At 39.3% G+C, this 17,460-nt stretch overlaps 1 protein-coding gene across 5 annotated transcripts in view; it reads left to right on the forward strand.

Annotated features, from left to right (window-relative positions):
* The window catches only part of CDK18 (cyclin dependent kinase 18), a 1,544,265-nt gene that overhangs the window by 271,998 nt on the left and 1,254,807 nt on the right, over positions 1-17,460 (forward strand). For 2 of the 5 annotated variants that reach the window (XM_044076819.1, XM_044076821.1), the window contains one exon: positions 8,508-8,672. The exons of the other annotated variants lie outside the window; for them this stretch is intronic. The gene's annotated coding sequence lies outside the window, so the exon portion shown is untranslated. The remainder of the gene's footprint in view (positions 1-8,507; positions 8,673-17,460) is intronic. 5 annotated transcript variants of the gene reach the window in all.

Below are 17,460 nucleotides of genomic sequence, written 5' to 3' on the forward strand. Positions count from 1 at the left end.
TATATATATATATATATATATATATATATATATATATATAGATATATATATATATATATATCCAAATTACATTTGTTTTATTTCTGTTACTATCTTCTCTACTTCTAGTAAAGTTGTTCTAGTAACTGCTTTTTGGCAGCCATCATAATTAGAATAAGTAAGGCCTTACTATGTCAAGGCAATACCATTTGTGTCATAGCTCAAAAAAGTTATTTCCTTAGTTACACCAATTTGCAAACCCAGCATCTCTGACAGAGCAGTCTGCAGGGAATCTTTAAGTCTGTCAACTCATTACACTCCCAGAAAATGTTCCCAATTACCTCTTTCTTCCCCCATCATACCTCCAACACTTGCTGTCTACCTGAGAAAAAAAGTCTTTGGAGTCTGCTTGGGGTATAATGTTTGATAATGATCTGATAAATGAATACCTACCTTCATCTGTAGCAATTATGTATGGTATCTTCTCCGCTAGTTGTTACCAGAATACAGTGTAAAACCCATTGCACACCCCCAACTTCATAGTTGAAGAATTGGGAAAAGGTTAATAAAACAATTGGGAACAAATATTGCTCTTCCATACTTGGATAATTGCCAGAATAACAGGCTTTGCAAAAAATGTTTTTCCTGAAAGTTATGAAGAGTGATTGAAAGCCTCACTGATTTGTTAGGAAACTTCACATTTTACAAGGAACAGGCCAAAATCTGATGTGAAATGAAGAACATTTGAAAGCTTCTGAGGCCCCCCTGCACATAAACAAGTAAACACATGCACACACGCAGGTGCACACGCACACACATGCACACACACGCACACACACTTGAATGCATTTAAAAATGCTTACCTTCCCGCATAGTGGCTGGCAGTGGCATGTGTAATTAAAATAAAAGTTTATCCAGTACTTCTGTGCTTTTACTTAATCAATCATCCATTAATGTCTTGGCTTCTACTTAATCAATCATCCATTAATGTCTTATTTCACTTAGAGTCTCAGGCTGCCTCCGTCACCTAAAAGGAAACAACTCATTGATGTTTTTTGAGTGACATTTGTCTTCTCTCGTTGGTAGGAAGACCTTAAAGTGTGATCACTTGCTATTTGGAGTAGGTATATGGTCAGACTTGTTTTTAAAAATGGCTCTAGTGAGTGGAGTAAGCTAATTTCCTTTTAAACAGAAGTCTTATTTCCTTGGAACTAAACATATGTGTGGAGCTCAGAGCCTCAGAAATATTGCAGCTAGAAAGTCATGCTTGTATTTTTAAATGAATTTTAATTTCTCTCTGTCTCCCTCTTGTTCTTTATAATCTGCCAACCTGTACATAACCGCTGTGGATCGTATACACTAGTCTTAGGACTTGTCTAACATGTATCACTCCCATAGCACTTTACAACATTGGCAGAAAATGGAGTTAGCATTGTATGTCAAATTCATTGCACCAGGCATCCAGGCTGTGCAAATGCTTTCTATGATAACTCGGTTCGGAACATAAGCTGCACAGAATTCCCATTTTGTTTCTTCTTCCCAATCCATGACTTGCAGTGGGCAGGGATAAATCTATATGAAGGTATATATGCACTGTTGGCTGTTTCCAAATGGATAGTGCATTATAGATTCAGTCTGTTGTCCCAGTAGCAAAGCATTCAAATGCTACAGGTACTGTAAAAAGTCCCTTTGCCCTATTTGTGCTTACACTGAAGCAAACGTCAATTCCTTGTATGCTTGCTTTGCTACCTTTTGGCCAACATCCGTTACTTCTATTTTACTTGTCTCATAGTTGTATGAAGCGGTATCAATGCTTTCATCACTGGTGATTCCAGAGATTTCATTCTTAATTAGCAACCCTTTCAGACAAAGCTTGAATGTAAACATAACTAAAATCTCCAGGTGACTGCCAGGTTAGAAATGCAGGATGTCTCATTTTGTTTCCGTGCACTGCTTAGGAAGTAGTCCTCTTCAATTATTTTGTGATGCAGCAAGGCTCAGTCCTCCTCATGTGAACCACAGTACCTGGCTTCAAATGCAAGAAAAGACTGATACTTGAATGACTATGCGTCAACTGTTTCCCTTCATTGGTCATGTAATGTTGAAGAAATGGGGAATCCATTATCACAATACAGACATTCTACAGATAAAAGATCTAAGCATGAGCTTGTATGTCATGACTAGTGGTGTGAAATCAAGCAAGGAGCTAGTTTGCAATTAAATATATTTTGTGAATCTGCTGTTGTGACCAAAAATTAAATAACCTTAAACTATTTTTGGGCATATCATGTCCACAGTGAAATGGTGTCTGTTTCTTGTGTTAGGTTTGATATCTTTTTAATCTTATTTATGTTTATGCATGACACTGGATACAGCTATGCCATAAACAGAAGCAAAACATATTTTATCTTATCGGGTTACATAACACGGGCTTTAGTTTTGTTCAGGCTCTTAGACAACCCATTTACAGTTTGACCAGCAGGTGCTAACATGGGCAAAGAAATGACAAGCTTCCACACCCTATTGCATTAAGGCTACTGCCAACATAGTGCCATTGCGTATGTCAGATTACAACTAAAGCTTACCTGTACCAATTGAGGGAATAAAATAACATGCATGTGAGTGGTAGAGCAGTGACAAAAATTAGTTAAATGTGATAAAAACAAAATGTATGTATGTTGAATGAGCTAAGTGACATCCAGTTATTTTTGTCATATAGTGGGTTCGTTTTTGAATGAGTTTCACGTTGCTATACAAATGTAGCCTACCCCCAAGCTTTGCACGTCAGCAGCATTTTCTAATTTACTTGAAATGAAGTATAGGAAAGATATAATATCTGAAGGATTCCAGAGCTTTCAATAAAAGGCACTTTGTATCAAAGATTTCACTTCATAAAAGGGCTAATGTTGCCAGAAATAGCATTGCCTTTTTAAATGTAATCCACTCTGCTTGTATCTGAAATGAATTTTTCTTTCCCCTTTTCTGTTTAAAATATTTTTTAAGTGCTAGTGCTAAATGTAATGTGTGGAGGAGTATTGCCTTGACAGCTGGCATAACTTAAGCTGTTGCTTGTCACACATAATCAGCTGTCTCATTAACTGCAAAATCACCACAGATTTGCCTGTGTTTACAGCAAAACTAGTGAAAGAAAGATATAGTTCACATGTTTGTTCTAAGTGTGACCTAAGAGAAGGCATTCTCCAAGAAGTGTAATCGCAATATACAACCAAATGATCAGATGACATAAGGGAAACCGGTTGGAATAAAGATTATGTAACACATAAAAGTAAAATGTGCTCTTCTGACATGCTCGTCGACTGTTAACCTACTGTAAAAAAAAAAAAAAAAAAAAAACACGTTATATAAGCCTATAACTTAATAGCTGGGGTAAAGACACACTCCTTTTATAAGGCAGAGGTAGAGATAGATATTCCAAATATCAGTAGGACAGAGCAAGTCACTTGGCAGAGTAAACCTGCACTTCTGTGCTGGAAAGGCGAAGAAGGGGATGAGACTTGGTCAAGGGTGAGGCATCAGCTTAAACTAGCCTACTGATAAGGTCAGGGATAGGGCAATAATGTTTTATTTTACACAGTATATAGTCAGGGGGACAACACAGATTGCCCGGAGGATGCCATGGGAGGAAGGGCATAATGAAGAAATGCCAAGTAGGTGATAATGTTTTGGGTGAGACTGAAAAAAAAGGTGTAGATGCAGGCAAGGTTGATGAGATAAGGCAAAACAAAATGAATATTATGGATGCAAAAATTACGCCGAAATGCAGGAATTTAGACATGCTGGGGGCCAAGATATAATGGATCAAGTGCTTGTGGGTTAGACCTGTGTTGATGCAAACAGCATAGTCTGCAGCAAGTCAGCAGGAACTGGAGAATTTTCTCTGACCTGTAGAAAGGCAGAAAGAAATCTGATCTGTGGGCAGCAGAGTAAATTTACAGACCAGGAACATGGTGTGCATTTAGACACAATGCAGCTATGTAATCAGGGCACATTGAGATAGAAGTACATTTACAGAACAGGAACATGGTGTGCATTTGGACACAATGCAGCTATGTAATCAGGGCACATCGAGATAGGAGTACATTTACAGACCAGGAACACGGTGTGCATTTGGACACAATGCAGCTATGTAATCAGGGCACATAGAGATAGATTGGGGAAAAAATGGATACCAACAGTCGGACATCCTATTTTTCTCTGATTTAGACATTTAGAATTCAGCCAGTGTATGGCAATAAAGTCCTTTGTGGAGAATTTATACCTGCCATGGAGACCAACTATGTCATACACTGTGAACAGCTGTTTCAGGTAAGGCCAGTTCCTTTCATCATAACTCCATCCATGAAGATCAATCTGTCCATTTCATAGACCCTAATTCTCCCAGACTTCTGAACAGCTTCACCTGTGTGTGTCAAATGACACATCAAGAAGACAAATAGAACAGGTAATGTCACATTACCTGTTCTACTTGTCTTCTTGATGTGTCATTTGACACACACAGGTGAAGCTGTTCAGAAGTCTGGGAGAATTAGGGTCTATGAAATGGACAGATTGATCTTCATGGATAGAGTTATGATGAAAGGAACTGGCCTTACCTGAAACAGCTGTTCACAGTGTATGACATAGTAGCTTATCACAACTACTTTATGTAGCAAGTCACTAGCTGGTTATGTGGCATTGACCCTAATTGCAGCCCAGATGAAGCAGAACTAGCTAGTGAACTTGCTGTTTGAGGAACCCCACAAAGGAGGGATGAAGTAAGGAAATCAATGCATTCCCATCAGTTCTGGGTGGAAGGAAATGGTCTGCTATGGTGCAGTATTGACCCTTGCTGGAGGAATACAGTATGGACCTGAGATGTATGTTTGGCTCTATCAAGCCATTTTCATGCAGCAAGTTTCATTGTGTTTTTGCAGGAACATGCACACAGAGGAAAAAGGCATCACAATAATTTGCAACTAAGTGTGTATATCAGATAAAAATAGTGGTGTTAAGGTCAGCAAACTGGAAAATCTCTTATGGCTGATTTGATGACAGCCATTCCAGGGGTAAATGAACATGGTAAGAGCTGCAGACTAGGTGGTCAGCAGGTTTGTGAATGCAAAAAAAATGAAAAACTGTCGTACTTCTCGGATACAGGTAGAACTGTGTAATGGACTCTGTGACTGCTTGTGAATACATACTATATAAAGACTCAGAATCATGTCTTACATCACTGATTAAATCATCTAGACCGACCAAACATGCTGTATCCCAGGAGAGACATTCCTTTAATTGCATAAAGGCAGACATTACTGCATCTTACTTTGCAGCTGCATTCTTGATCATTATACTTATTGGACATATGAAATAACTATGGCCCTCAGAGATGTATCAGAACTAAAAACATCATGTTGTGGTTAAATAGACTGCGCCTGAGACTAATAGAACAAGAATGCTTTGTGGAGATGCTACAAAACCGACATTAAATTATTCAAAACTGAAACAGGTGGCTGTTGGTACCTTTCCCAGATATAGAAAAGACATGGCAAACAAGTTATTGTAAAACAGTGCAACTTACCCATTGGCCTAACCCATCTAATTTCTGGAAAGTATGACATGACTGGCAACAGGAATCCTGGGACAGAGGTTCCTCACTAAAAGAATACATGGTGCAAGTAAGATATCCTATACAATGGACTCGAAATCTGTTCCTATATTTTGTCTTCTGCAGGCTGCTGATGGGAGATCAATGACTAGCATACAAGGCATTGTTGGACCACACCTTGATAAACCTCCTGCACATCCCCCCCCCCAAAAAAAAAACAGTGCCAGACTTATCCAATCTAAAATAAACCTTGCCTGTGATATAAATTGGACCTGCTGGAAAGACAGGCATATATCCAAAATATTACCCCTTCTCTGGAGCAGACTCCTCATCCATGAGAAGCAGAATTCCTCCCTAACCCAATTCATGTGTACACTTGGACAATTGGATGAAGAACAGGAAATTCTTTCCTGGTTTGGCACCTATGTCTCTAATGGACACAGGCAGCCTGTAAAACGGTTAGTCTCAAAGGCCCCTACTTGTAAACATTTCATCTCCCAGGCAGCTGCTTATGCATACCAAGGATACCAGAACTTTTCAGAGGTTTGGGATGTATGGCTATACTTAAAGGCCCCAGTGGTCATTAGCCTATTGCACCCCTATTAACCTCTAGTGGAGAAGCAGATGGAGATGAGTGAGTTCAAATACACATCCCTAGACTATTCCCAGACTAGGAGAAAGCAAATGACAAGATCCCAGGAAAGACGATTTAGGCAGTATTGCAATAATTCCAAGTTCCAGAAACACTGACAAAATTAGTGCAGGTTGAGTACAAGGGCCCGTTGACATGACACAAGTACGGACAACGTTTAGACTATCAGAAGGGTTTCCAGTGGGTGTTGATCAGGGTTCAAGTCTTGAGTCCATGCCTGTTCATACTGAAGATAGATTATATCAGCAAACTGGCCGAGGGAACAGTTCAACAAATCTGCTGTTTGCAGATGATGTGGCACTGCAGACTGTGATTGTGAACTTCAGCAAATGATAAGAAACTGAAGGCACATGGTATGAAACTGAGTACAGGCAAGACAGCAGTCATAGTCGCAGTTGGGCAATTGGAAGAAACTGAAAACTTTGATAGAAGGGAAACAGTATGACAGATTAACAGCTTCAACTATCTGTAATGTTTGGGTGAAGAGAGGGCCAGAATGAGGATCTCAAAGCTAGAATCGGAGGTGCTACAGACAAATGGCACAGTGTCTCAGGGGTAGTATGAAGCAGAAGAATGTCAACAAAGCTGAAATTTAAGGTGCACAAAACAGGAGTGCAACAAATACTGCTGTATGGTACAGGAACCTATGCAGTGAAGACAGAGCAGATGAAGTATGAGGTGATTGAGATGAAGTGCCTGAGATGGGTGGTAGGATGCACACTGTGAGACTGAGAAACGAGGACATCAGAAGCCAAGTAACCCCAGTTGTAGAGAAGGTCAATAAAAATGCAATGATGGTTCAGTCCCAACTGCAGGAAAATGGAATGCAATTTGATATAGTATATTTTCAAGAGAGAAGAAGAGGGCATGGGAAGGAGAAAAAAATACATACATTTGTTAACTTGATAAGCACACTGGACACAAGTGCCCATTTTCACTGGTGACTTGGGAGTACTGTCTGGTTAAGTGACTTACTCAGTCGCACAGTAGGCTAATGAAAGTAGAAAGAATCAAATCCTGCATACTTGGATACAGCAAGGAGCTTTTTAATAGCTCAGAACCTTTATACATTGCACTAACTGATAGATCATGCTTAGACAAGAGATGGACAGACTGCATGAGAGAACAATTGTGACAGATGGGCATGACTGTCAAAGAAGGTAGAAAAGTGGCTTGGAGTCGAGAGGTTGTGACAACTGATGCAACAGCTATCCTCATGAAAAATTAAAAAAGGGGTTTGATGATGACCTTAGACTTGAGTGTTGCACCTCAGACAGGATTAGCTTGTAGTGGGATGTGCTTTCCAAACTTTGGTAATGCTTATTGCATTCTTTGTAACTGTTACTCTGATAACATAATCACAAATCTTTTATTAAAAGGTAAAACAGCTGTTTCATACAGTTTTGTTACTCCCAGTATTCCTGAATCACCATTGTTTTCAAGTCCATGACCCATAAAGATCAGTTTCTTTAACAATCTCCTCACATTCCCCTTGACGTCACTGCTGACTTTTACTCCTCTCCATCTTTAAAAGTGATGCTGTCCGGCATTCTGAAAGGCACTACTGTCATACTTCTCTGTATGTCATTCAAATAATTGAATATTTCTGTATATGCCTGTGTGTGGGTAACATATGTATAACATACAGGACTGCAATGTTTGTGTAGTTTTGATCTAATTTCTTTTTCCCTGCATCCCAGTATCACTATAGCTCCTTACTACCTTTCCCATTTCTTGCTTTGGTCCACTTCAATGAGTTTCCCTGAAACCAGGAACTTTTTATTCTTATTAGAACATTTCTGGTTGACTTTTATTCTTTCTTTATAACTACTGATTCAGTTGACTTTTACTATTCACTTCCAATTGAATTCTGATGTCACTGATTATACTCCTTAGGGAGCCTGTGTTATGCTTTTTAAGGGTCAGATGACCACTCGGTCTACCTGGTAACCATAAAGCTAAATAAATTTCTATGGAAGGATTGTTTTTAGAATACTGGTAAATTTTCAAACTTAAAACTGAGAGTTTTGAAAGTGACTGATTAAACTCCTTTCCTGTTAGTCTTACTAAATCTGAGACGTTTTTGCTCTAGAGTATACCATTTTGTTTGTTTAGATTTTGCCATTTCCAGTGCATGTCCTCCCAATCCTTGTCTTTTATGCAAGTTTGGATATCGCTACTTGTTAAATTAGTTAACTGTCTCTGAATTCACTAAGCATTATGTGATTGACTGTAATCCCTGTCCCTAACCCATCTGCATCCTCTTTTTAGGTAGTTTGTTACTCAGGTCAACACTTCGGGACAAACTCTAGACTGGACAGCTGGAGTTTCCTGTTTGGAACTACATCAGATGTCGTCCGTCTAGAAGAGTCGCATCTGCAGCACGTTCTTGGCCACTTAATTTGATTCTCATTCTAAGAGAAAAAAACAAGCCAAGTAAGTGAATATGAAAAAAAAAAAACATGGGAGAAGCACAGCATGCCTGAAATGGATAGCAACATTCTCTTAGACAGTGGTAAGGGGAAAGTGGTAGCCTTGAGTTAGGGTCCAGTGTTGAGGAAAACCATAAAAGAAAGGAGGCTTTTAACATGAGATTAATAAAATAGAGGCTACAGTAACAGAGGCTGGGTCAAACAGTTGTGAAAGTGAAAGATTTACCTTGGAAATTGGCTGATGTCCTTGGCCGTGTGTGTGCATGCATATGTGCATTCACATACTATGTTGTTGCCCATGTAACTATTCCTGTTGAGTAAGACCTTGTATGCTGTGATATTTAAATCCCTCCTTGCATTCAGTCATGTTTTGCACTTTGACTGTGTTTGATTAGTTAGTAATCCTTTTATACATTATGTATACATTATGTGGGATCTTTGTCAATGAAGCTTACTTGTATTCAGGTTTATGATTTTGAAATGACAGATAAATAGACAAATTCTTGAAATATTGCAAACAATTTTTTCTAGAAAGTTTTGTGTGTGTGTGTGTGTGTGTGTGTGTGTGTGTGTGTGTGTGTGTGTGTGTGTGTGTGTGTGTGTGTGTGTGTGTGTGTGTTGCACAAACTCATTCTCCGGTGCAAGCAAACATACACACAGCATTATTTTTATTTGAAAGACATGCACAAATCTAGTTGTAGTCATCGGCAGGCAAGTGCTGACATTTTGATTTGCGCACCTTTTGAATGTTTTAATTGTTGGCATATTTTATATTTAGACACTATAAATATCAATAATCAGGTTGTCTGAAAGCAGATCTGCTTTATCACTGGACTTTTTGTAACATGTCTTCTTTTTGTAAATTAGATTAAAGAGCAAGTCACATTCACCATTTAGTGTTATAGCAGCATTTCAACTCGCTTCATGAGGGCAAGGTTTTGAAGTAAACTTGAGTAGTTTATTAATCCTTATTAGTGAAATACGGGTATAGCTTTGTCCAGTTGATTTTGGCTAATATAGATTTCACTGGACAGGAATATGTACCTCAATGATTGCAAACGAAATGGTTGGCATAGAAGGTGGTCTGGTCGTGTATAAATTTGTAGTAATTGTCATAGAGACTAAAGGACTGAGACTCTTCTGAGGTCTATCTTTGTCTCACCCTGCTATACACTCTCAACTACACTGTGGCTTGAAACCTGGAATCTGTGCGACATGGGCAAGTTCAGTTCTTGATGTTTTATTAGAGTTGTCATTGTTTTCCCTTTTCTTTGAGGAAGCCAAGCAGTCAAGCGTATGACTGCACTACAGTGATGTCACTTTCTTATCTATCAAAAACCATCCCAGGCAGATCTTTATAAAACACATTGCAGTCTCATAACACATGACATTTTATTCCACTGTAACAGAACTGAAGTGATGTTACCCACCAGCCATGTCAAGTCTCACAATTAAATTTGAGTTGGTGTTATTCAGGATGAGGAACTGACCATTCAGTTAACAAGGCCACTCACATAACGGTGTTACCCTGTGTGTGCAGGTTCAGCACAACCTTCTGGTATCCTAAGAATGCTTCAGAAGGATTAAGGTGACTCAGTCCATTTTAAAGCTCACTATGAATGTTGACAAGCAGCTCTGGTTTCTTATAAGGAGACTGAAATGTCAGAGCATTGAAAAACAGCCTTTACCAGCAGGATCTGATGCAGAGACAGCCTACCAGGAAAGCAATTTACACTGTTCCAGACCCTTTGTGTACATGTTGCAGGAAAGCCAGAGAGCAATCATTGAAATGTTTCTCCAGCTGGAAAGCTTGTACCCTACTGTTTTTTAAACATCAGTACATTTCTTGTGGCGTAAGAGTCAGAGACTTTTAGCTAGATGAGTTGATTGGTGCAACAGCATTTGCAGCACACACACAATGTGAGTTTATTTTTCTTAGTAAATGAAAAGTGAACATCAGATACTCACATATATAAATGACCTAAGGACAACACAAGCCTATGCAATTTTCCCATTTCTTTGAAGTCATTTTTGCAATCTAATTTAAGTAAGGACAATGTCAAGTATAGTGTTTTAACTGCATTTACTGCGGTGGTGGTGCTGCGGTAGCATTGTTGCCTCACAGTAAGATGCTGTCCTGTTCGATTCTCAGCTAAAGCGTCTTCTGTGTAGAGACATGTGTGAATGGGCGTAACTTTGTTGAAGGTTGTGCGTCAGAGCTGACAACTCGGTACGTAAAAATCTGCTGCCAATCAGCGGACCAGAGTTCCGCTGTGGCGACCCCTAACCGGGAAAAGCCGAAAGACCCAAAAACAGAGTTTAACTGCATTTAAATTGAAGACACCTGACATGGGATTTATGGACACAGTCACTTTTCTATGGCATAAAGGTTTTTAGGTTTTCATCTGAAATGAACTTTTTAAAACACCCACCAAACACAGAAGTGTGCTATGGTCACCTGCTGATGTGCTGTCCTAATTGTCATATCTCTACAGGATGTAGTAATGTAATTAAAGGGGTAAATGGTAATAGTGATGAGACGTAATTTGTAGACAATTGTAAGAAAACAGTTGCCAACTTGCTGATGAACGGTTTGGCAAGAAAATGACTGGTTTACATTCATTTTTTAATTGTATATGTTTTCAGTTGTATTAAGACTGTTATTAAAAAAGGGCTTTAGACCTGTCATGGAAATAATTACTAGTTTCTTAAGTACCCAGGATTACCTCATCACTTAAGTTGTGAACGTTCCTGGCAGTGGAATGCAGCAGTTTATTTGCAGGGATGCTTGCAGTAGAGTTGTACGTTCAGCAGAAATTATTAAAAAGATATTCCAGAAGTAAACCTGGAAAGAAAATACTTTATGCTATAGAAGTATGATCATGTCCAGGAAGATTACTTAAATGCTGTAAAAAAAGTACTTTAAAAATATCCCTTTTGCACAGGATAGGTTGTCTATGTGCACTGCTCAAAACTTCTTATTTGAAGTGAAGCATGTAAGTAAGAGGGCCAGCCATTGAGAAAAACAATCAAAAACATCACAAGTGTACGTTCTTCTTTGGGGGGGGGGGGGTGGAGTCATGAAGTTGGGCTCTGAAGGGAACCTTTCTCAGTAGAACTTCCTGTTGCAGGCCAGAGACGTATGGAGGTGTTTGGAGGTGCACTGATAAGAAGCAGAGTTTCTGGCAAGGAAGTCATTGCAGAATTGAAGTCCTCCTCTAGTGACAGAACCCGTTGCATGGTCGGCCTGCTGAATATTCCTAGCAACCGGTGCTCATTCATATTCCAAGGAATATAGCTTTGATCTTTAGTACCAGTCTGTAGCTGGCAAATGGAGACATAGTATTGAGTGTAAGGCTGTAGAATATTGAGTGTCCCCACGAGTACAGCCATCTTTGAGTTAGAGTACAAGAAGTGGGGGTGGGAAGTAATGGGAGAGTACAAGAAGTGGGGGTGGGAAGTAATGGGAGAGTACAAGAAGTGGGGGTGGGAAGTAATGGGAGAGTACAAGAAGTGGGGGTGGGAAGTAATGGGAGAGTACAATAAGTGGGGTGGGAAGTAATGGGAGAGTACAAGAAGTGGGGTGGGAAGTAATGGGAGAGTACAAGAAGTGGGGTGGGAAGTAATGGGAGAGTACAAGAAGTGGGGTGGGAAGTAAGGGGAGAGAACAAGAAGTGGGGGTGGGAAGTAATGGGAGAGTACAAGAAGTGGGGGTGGGAAGTAATGGGAGAGTACAAGAAGTGGGGGTGGGAAGTAATGGAAGAGTACAAGAAGTGGGGGTGGGAAGTAATGGGATAGTGAAGTCATCCAGCAAAAATTATTCACAGTTAACATCGAGTTCCATCATTGTTTTTTTTTCTACTGAAGTCTCATCTTAATTTCTATAGTTACGAGACTCTCAGTTTTGGGTCTGACACTTATATGATCGAGCCTGGAAGAACCAGTTAAAAGTCGAAGCATTTCAAAAAGATCCCCATTCCACAGCATGATGTGTGATGAATTCACCCCCGCCATTGCAAAGAATGATGATAAAGGTTATAACTATTTTAGTGATCAACAAAATTAGGTTTAAAATAGGAGAAAAAATAGTGGAACCATGAAGAACTGGGAGCAGAACAAATTATAGTATATTTACCCCCCCCCCAAAGTATAGCTTAACATTTATCCCATTTCACATACAAGTATTTCACTGTTGGTAACTCCATCACAAGACACTTAAGTGCTCAGATACTGAAGATGCTGAGCAGGCCAACATGAACTTAAATTCTGTGGCTGTACCTGAAGGTTAAACAGAAAATGTTGTTTTCATCAGTACTGGCCTGCTTATCCCAGTGGTTTGCAGTGCGTTAGTACATTTTAAATACTGCTTATCTCAGTGGTTTCCAGGACAATATGAACCATACCACTAGGCTAGATTACACTAGGAAAAAATATCTTCATATACTAAGGATAACTGCACGTGAGCCAGCTTGGACTGTATCACTAAATCAAGCACATGCCGGTTGCTTAAACAAAAAAATGAAGTACATCAGGGCAGAGAATTAAAACTATGAACTTCATGCCTACATCATTCTTTAGGTCCTGGATTTGATTCCTTTATTCTCAATTTGCCTGCTGTGACTGTTACAAGTTTCTTAGTGAGCCAATGCTTTTCTTTCACTCATAAAGATAAATGCATAGTGGTTTTACCTGGTTAAAAGGGAATAAACTAAATAAATAAAAGAAATGTTACCACTCTAGTCAAGATAAGGTCTGTGTTAACTCAGCATTCCATAACCAGTGTTGCAGATATATAGCAGTGTCTGACTGTATCTGACCTTGTTTCAGCTCTCCCATTCATTATTTTAGTTTGCGCCTGTTGAATGTCATTCCCATGACCTCCCACTCACATGGTTGGTTAGTGTCTGGGTGTCCCAGTGCCTCACTGGTAAAGCCAATGTTATCCAAGTGTCTAGTGTTATTGCCTATTTTGGGATTTCCCATATAAGGTAGTTGTTGGGTAACTGAACGCAGTTTGTTTGAGGGGGGGGGGGGATAGTTGGGTCTTTTATTTCAGATACCATTTACCAATATGCATAACTAATTTAGTATTTCTCAGTGTTTCTCCTTCCTATTAAGGCTATTATATCAGGTCTCCTGCACAAGACCGTTCATCTGCACTGAATAATCTACCCAACTCTGTCAGACCACTGGCATTGACCAAGCCACAATGTCCAGTCCCATTGTAACACTTCTTTAACATCTTAAGCTGTCCACTACAGAAGAGCATGCCAGCCCTGGCAGGTTAGCTGAGAAAGTTAAGGGAATACTCTGCTAATAAACTTGAGCTGAGAAAGTTAAAGGTATATGCTACTAATGAGTTTCAACCTGTAACAGTGGGTTTGATGCTATCAGTTTCCAGCAGCATTGTATGCAACTGTGATCAAGTGAACCAAATATCAGATCAGAGGTCACAAAAAAGTTGACCTGGAAAAGGAGCACTTATGTCCAGTAGGATTAGTCAGATAACAAAAGAATAATAAATTAATAAATGTTATATAGGCTATGCAGTAACTACAGAATGTATAGTCAGATAGGGTTACTATGCAGAATCATAACAGGTCGTCAGTGCCATGTTGTCCTCATGTATGCAGGTAGAGGAATACCTGGAAATGGCACTTAAAACATGCAGTGTGAATGTGCACAGTAACTACAACATTACACAGAATGCGCTTTTAGCAATGTTGGGGGGGGGGGTTCTGTAGACACAAGAAGGGAATATGCATTGTAGCAGTAAACTCCGAGTTAGGAGGTCTGTATACACTGTACTGCCTTGAATTCAGAAAAAGGACAGAACTCAAGAGTGCAAAGGTTCCGTTACAGAAAATGTATCTTCTAAATAGGCCTTTGACTAGTGGGACTTGAAGTACCAGAAGCCACCAGAAAGCCATGAGCTGTACAAGGTCAAAGAAATGCATGTTTCTGAACTTGCCAGTTTACATCAGGACCTTCTTTGCTCTTTGTGCCAGAGTGAAAGGGTGTGGGGATTGCAGCAATTTACCCATCTGCCATCTCTCTCCTTTTTACAGCAGTGTTTATATCCACAAGAGTCGGTATAGATCTAGGGGTGCTCTGTACTTGTTCAAAATTTCTGAATGTTCCACTAATTTCCAGTAGAATACCCCTGTGGACTTCATTGTGGTACCATTCAGGAACTGGCAGACTCATGACTGTGTGAAGTACAGGTCCTAAAATGAATGTGGTACAAATTTTGCAGTCACACTACTTTTTAAAGGGTTCAGTTAGTTTGCCTATACATCATGGCACATTCTAACTTGCGTCCCACAATGTATTTTCCAACCCATTTTACTGAACTTTTTATTAAGAATTCACCCACGTAATTCTATTACAGCCTTCCCTGATGTCACTTCAAGGACAGCATGGGGTGTACAGACAAACTTTAATGGATGTGAACATGCGCCCATGCTGTAGGGCATCCATTAAAGTCTATGGATGCACTTACATGCCTCTCTACATTGAAATCATAAGGGTATAGTTCAATGAACATTTTGGTGATGACATGTAGGGGAATACAATATTTCACAAAGCTTGTAATTTAAAAATTTTGTGTCAGAAAACGGATACCAGTTTCAAGAAAATGCAAGTCTTGTGCAGAGGCATCACATCCTATGATGCCTTAGGTAATTGATGAACTGTGAAGAAACACTTTACACAGTTGCAAAATTCTGTGGTCTAAATTTAACTTTTAAGTGTTGAAAACTGGGCAGTCGTGAAAACAAAGGAGTGTTTTTTTATGGTTTGTAATGAACACAGTACAATGTAGCACAGTTGTTTACTCCATTGAAATGGTTACTACTAAACATTTTCTTTACACAACCATTTAAAAACAGATGTACAGTGTCACTGATTTTCAATAGTTCCTACCCCTTAGCCACCTCTTTGAGTACCTTAATGCTTTTTATCACAAATGATCTGCGCAGACCCCTTCACTAGCAGGCCACCAAAACTTTCAAAATGGCAGAGGTTTAGCAGTTACTTCACATCACACTGAAAAGCCAGATTTCACTTGAGGGAAGCAATCTTCATGCAGTTGTGAATGTATTCAACATCACTGCAACTCACCATGTCTAGAAAATTGACATTCATGTACTTCCACATGGTTAGACAATAGCACTGCCTCCTTTTTCTATTATTTCTCATGTATCTTGTAGGATCTTTGACCTCCACCAGATAGATGTTGGGCAAACCACAAGAAAGTCCATCTGCCCACTATCCAACTCACCCTAACCTCTTGATTTACCCTTGGACTCACTGCCAGATGAGGATCACTAGCAGAAGAGAACTGTGTCCTTCCCCTTTTCAATAGGCTAGACAAGAGGACATCAATTTTTTTTTTTTGTTACTAGCACAAGAAATCAGAATTGCATCTTGTGGCATCTAGTTACCATAGAGGTGTTATGGTATCAAGGGATTGTGTGTTCATATTCAGCCTTTTTGTGCACAGGAAAATATTTCAGTTCACTGAGGTAAAGCACAGCTTTGTTTTATGCTGTCAGCTCACACTAAGTTGGAATTTCTGTAACTTGTAGCAGAATGAAACGTGTTATCCCAGGGCAGCACTCCACACTGTTGTATTGTTTACATCACAGGCACAGGCAGAGTTTATCTGTGCTGAAGGAAAATTAGAGATGCAATTTTTTTTGTAAATATTTTGTATAGTCTGCAGTTTATCACTTGGCATACCCCTCAACCTCTTAGCTCAAGGAATCTGGACGAAGTCTAAAATAATGGGGGGGACGACAAAGGCCCAAAATTTTGGACATATATTAAATATTGCTCTTATAAACTTACAAAGTTGCTAGAATAACGGGATTTGAGTTGGCATGCAGTTTTTAAAGGATATGAAGTCTGAAATGGGACTATATGTTCTTATTTAGTGACTTCAATCATCCGTGATTTGGTAGAAAAACCACATATTTTATGAGGAACAGACAAGAAATATGAGGCAAAAATCTGGACATTCTGAGAAAATCTGGATAGTTGAGAGGTATGAAGTTTGTGAATTTTTCATCCATGGTCACTAAAAGCTTATACAAAAAGTTCCGAGGTCCCAAGCTGTATTTACATTTTTTTCCTACTTGGACACATCCATGAACGATGTAAAATTGAGCACTGTGTTTTGCTTTCACTGAAAGCTATTTCTCTGGATACATGTATGTTTTCCCAAAAAGGGAGTCAGCTAGGGTGGCTCTAAGTGACTACCTACCCTGCATATAAAAGGGCTGTCTTCATTAGGCAGAAGAACAGGGACAGGTCACATTAATCATGTATATGATCCTCTTAAAAGCCGGCACCGTAATCCTTTTTGCCAAGCAGGAGGAGATAAGTCTTTCGTAATGTATTTCAAAAATATGAGCTCCATAAAAGTGGACACATCCTCTCATATTATATGTGAAACAAGTATTGATAAGGGCAAATCAGACTGGGCAAAAAGTTCTGCAGCAAAGTTTTTATAATTTGCTTCAAGGAATATGAGCTCCATAAAGGCAGGCAGATAGTCTGTCAACAGCCATGTAAGTCTGTCAACAGCCATGTAAATCCAGGCATTTTCAATGATCAGACTAAGCGATTCTACAAACAACTCTTAGATGGAAATGATGAGGTTCAGGTGAAAGTGTTTCCTTAAATATAGCTCTATAGCATTTGATTGTGGTCTGTTATGCCTGAATTCTCCTTTTTAAGGTTTATTAAAAATAAAAAATAAACATTTTAAAAAAAGAATGAGGTTCCCA

Source organism: Protopterus annectens, chromosome 7.part0, assembly GCF_019279795.1.
Source record: "Protopterus annectens isolate FY-2018-M chromosome 7.part0, PAN1.0, whole genome shotgun sequence".
Taxonomy (NCBI): Eukaryota; Metazoa; Chordata; order Ceratodontiformes; family Protopteridae; genus Protopterus; species Protopterus annectens.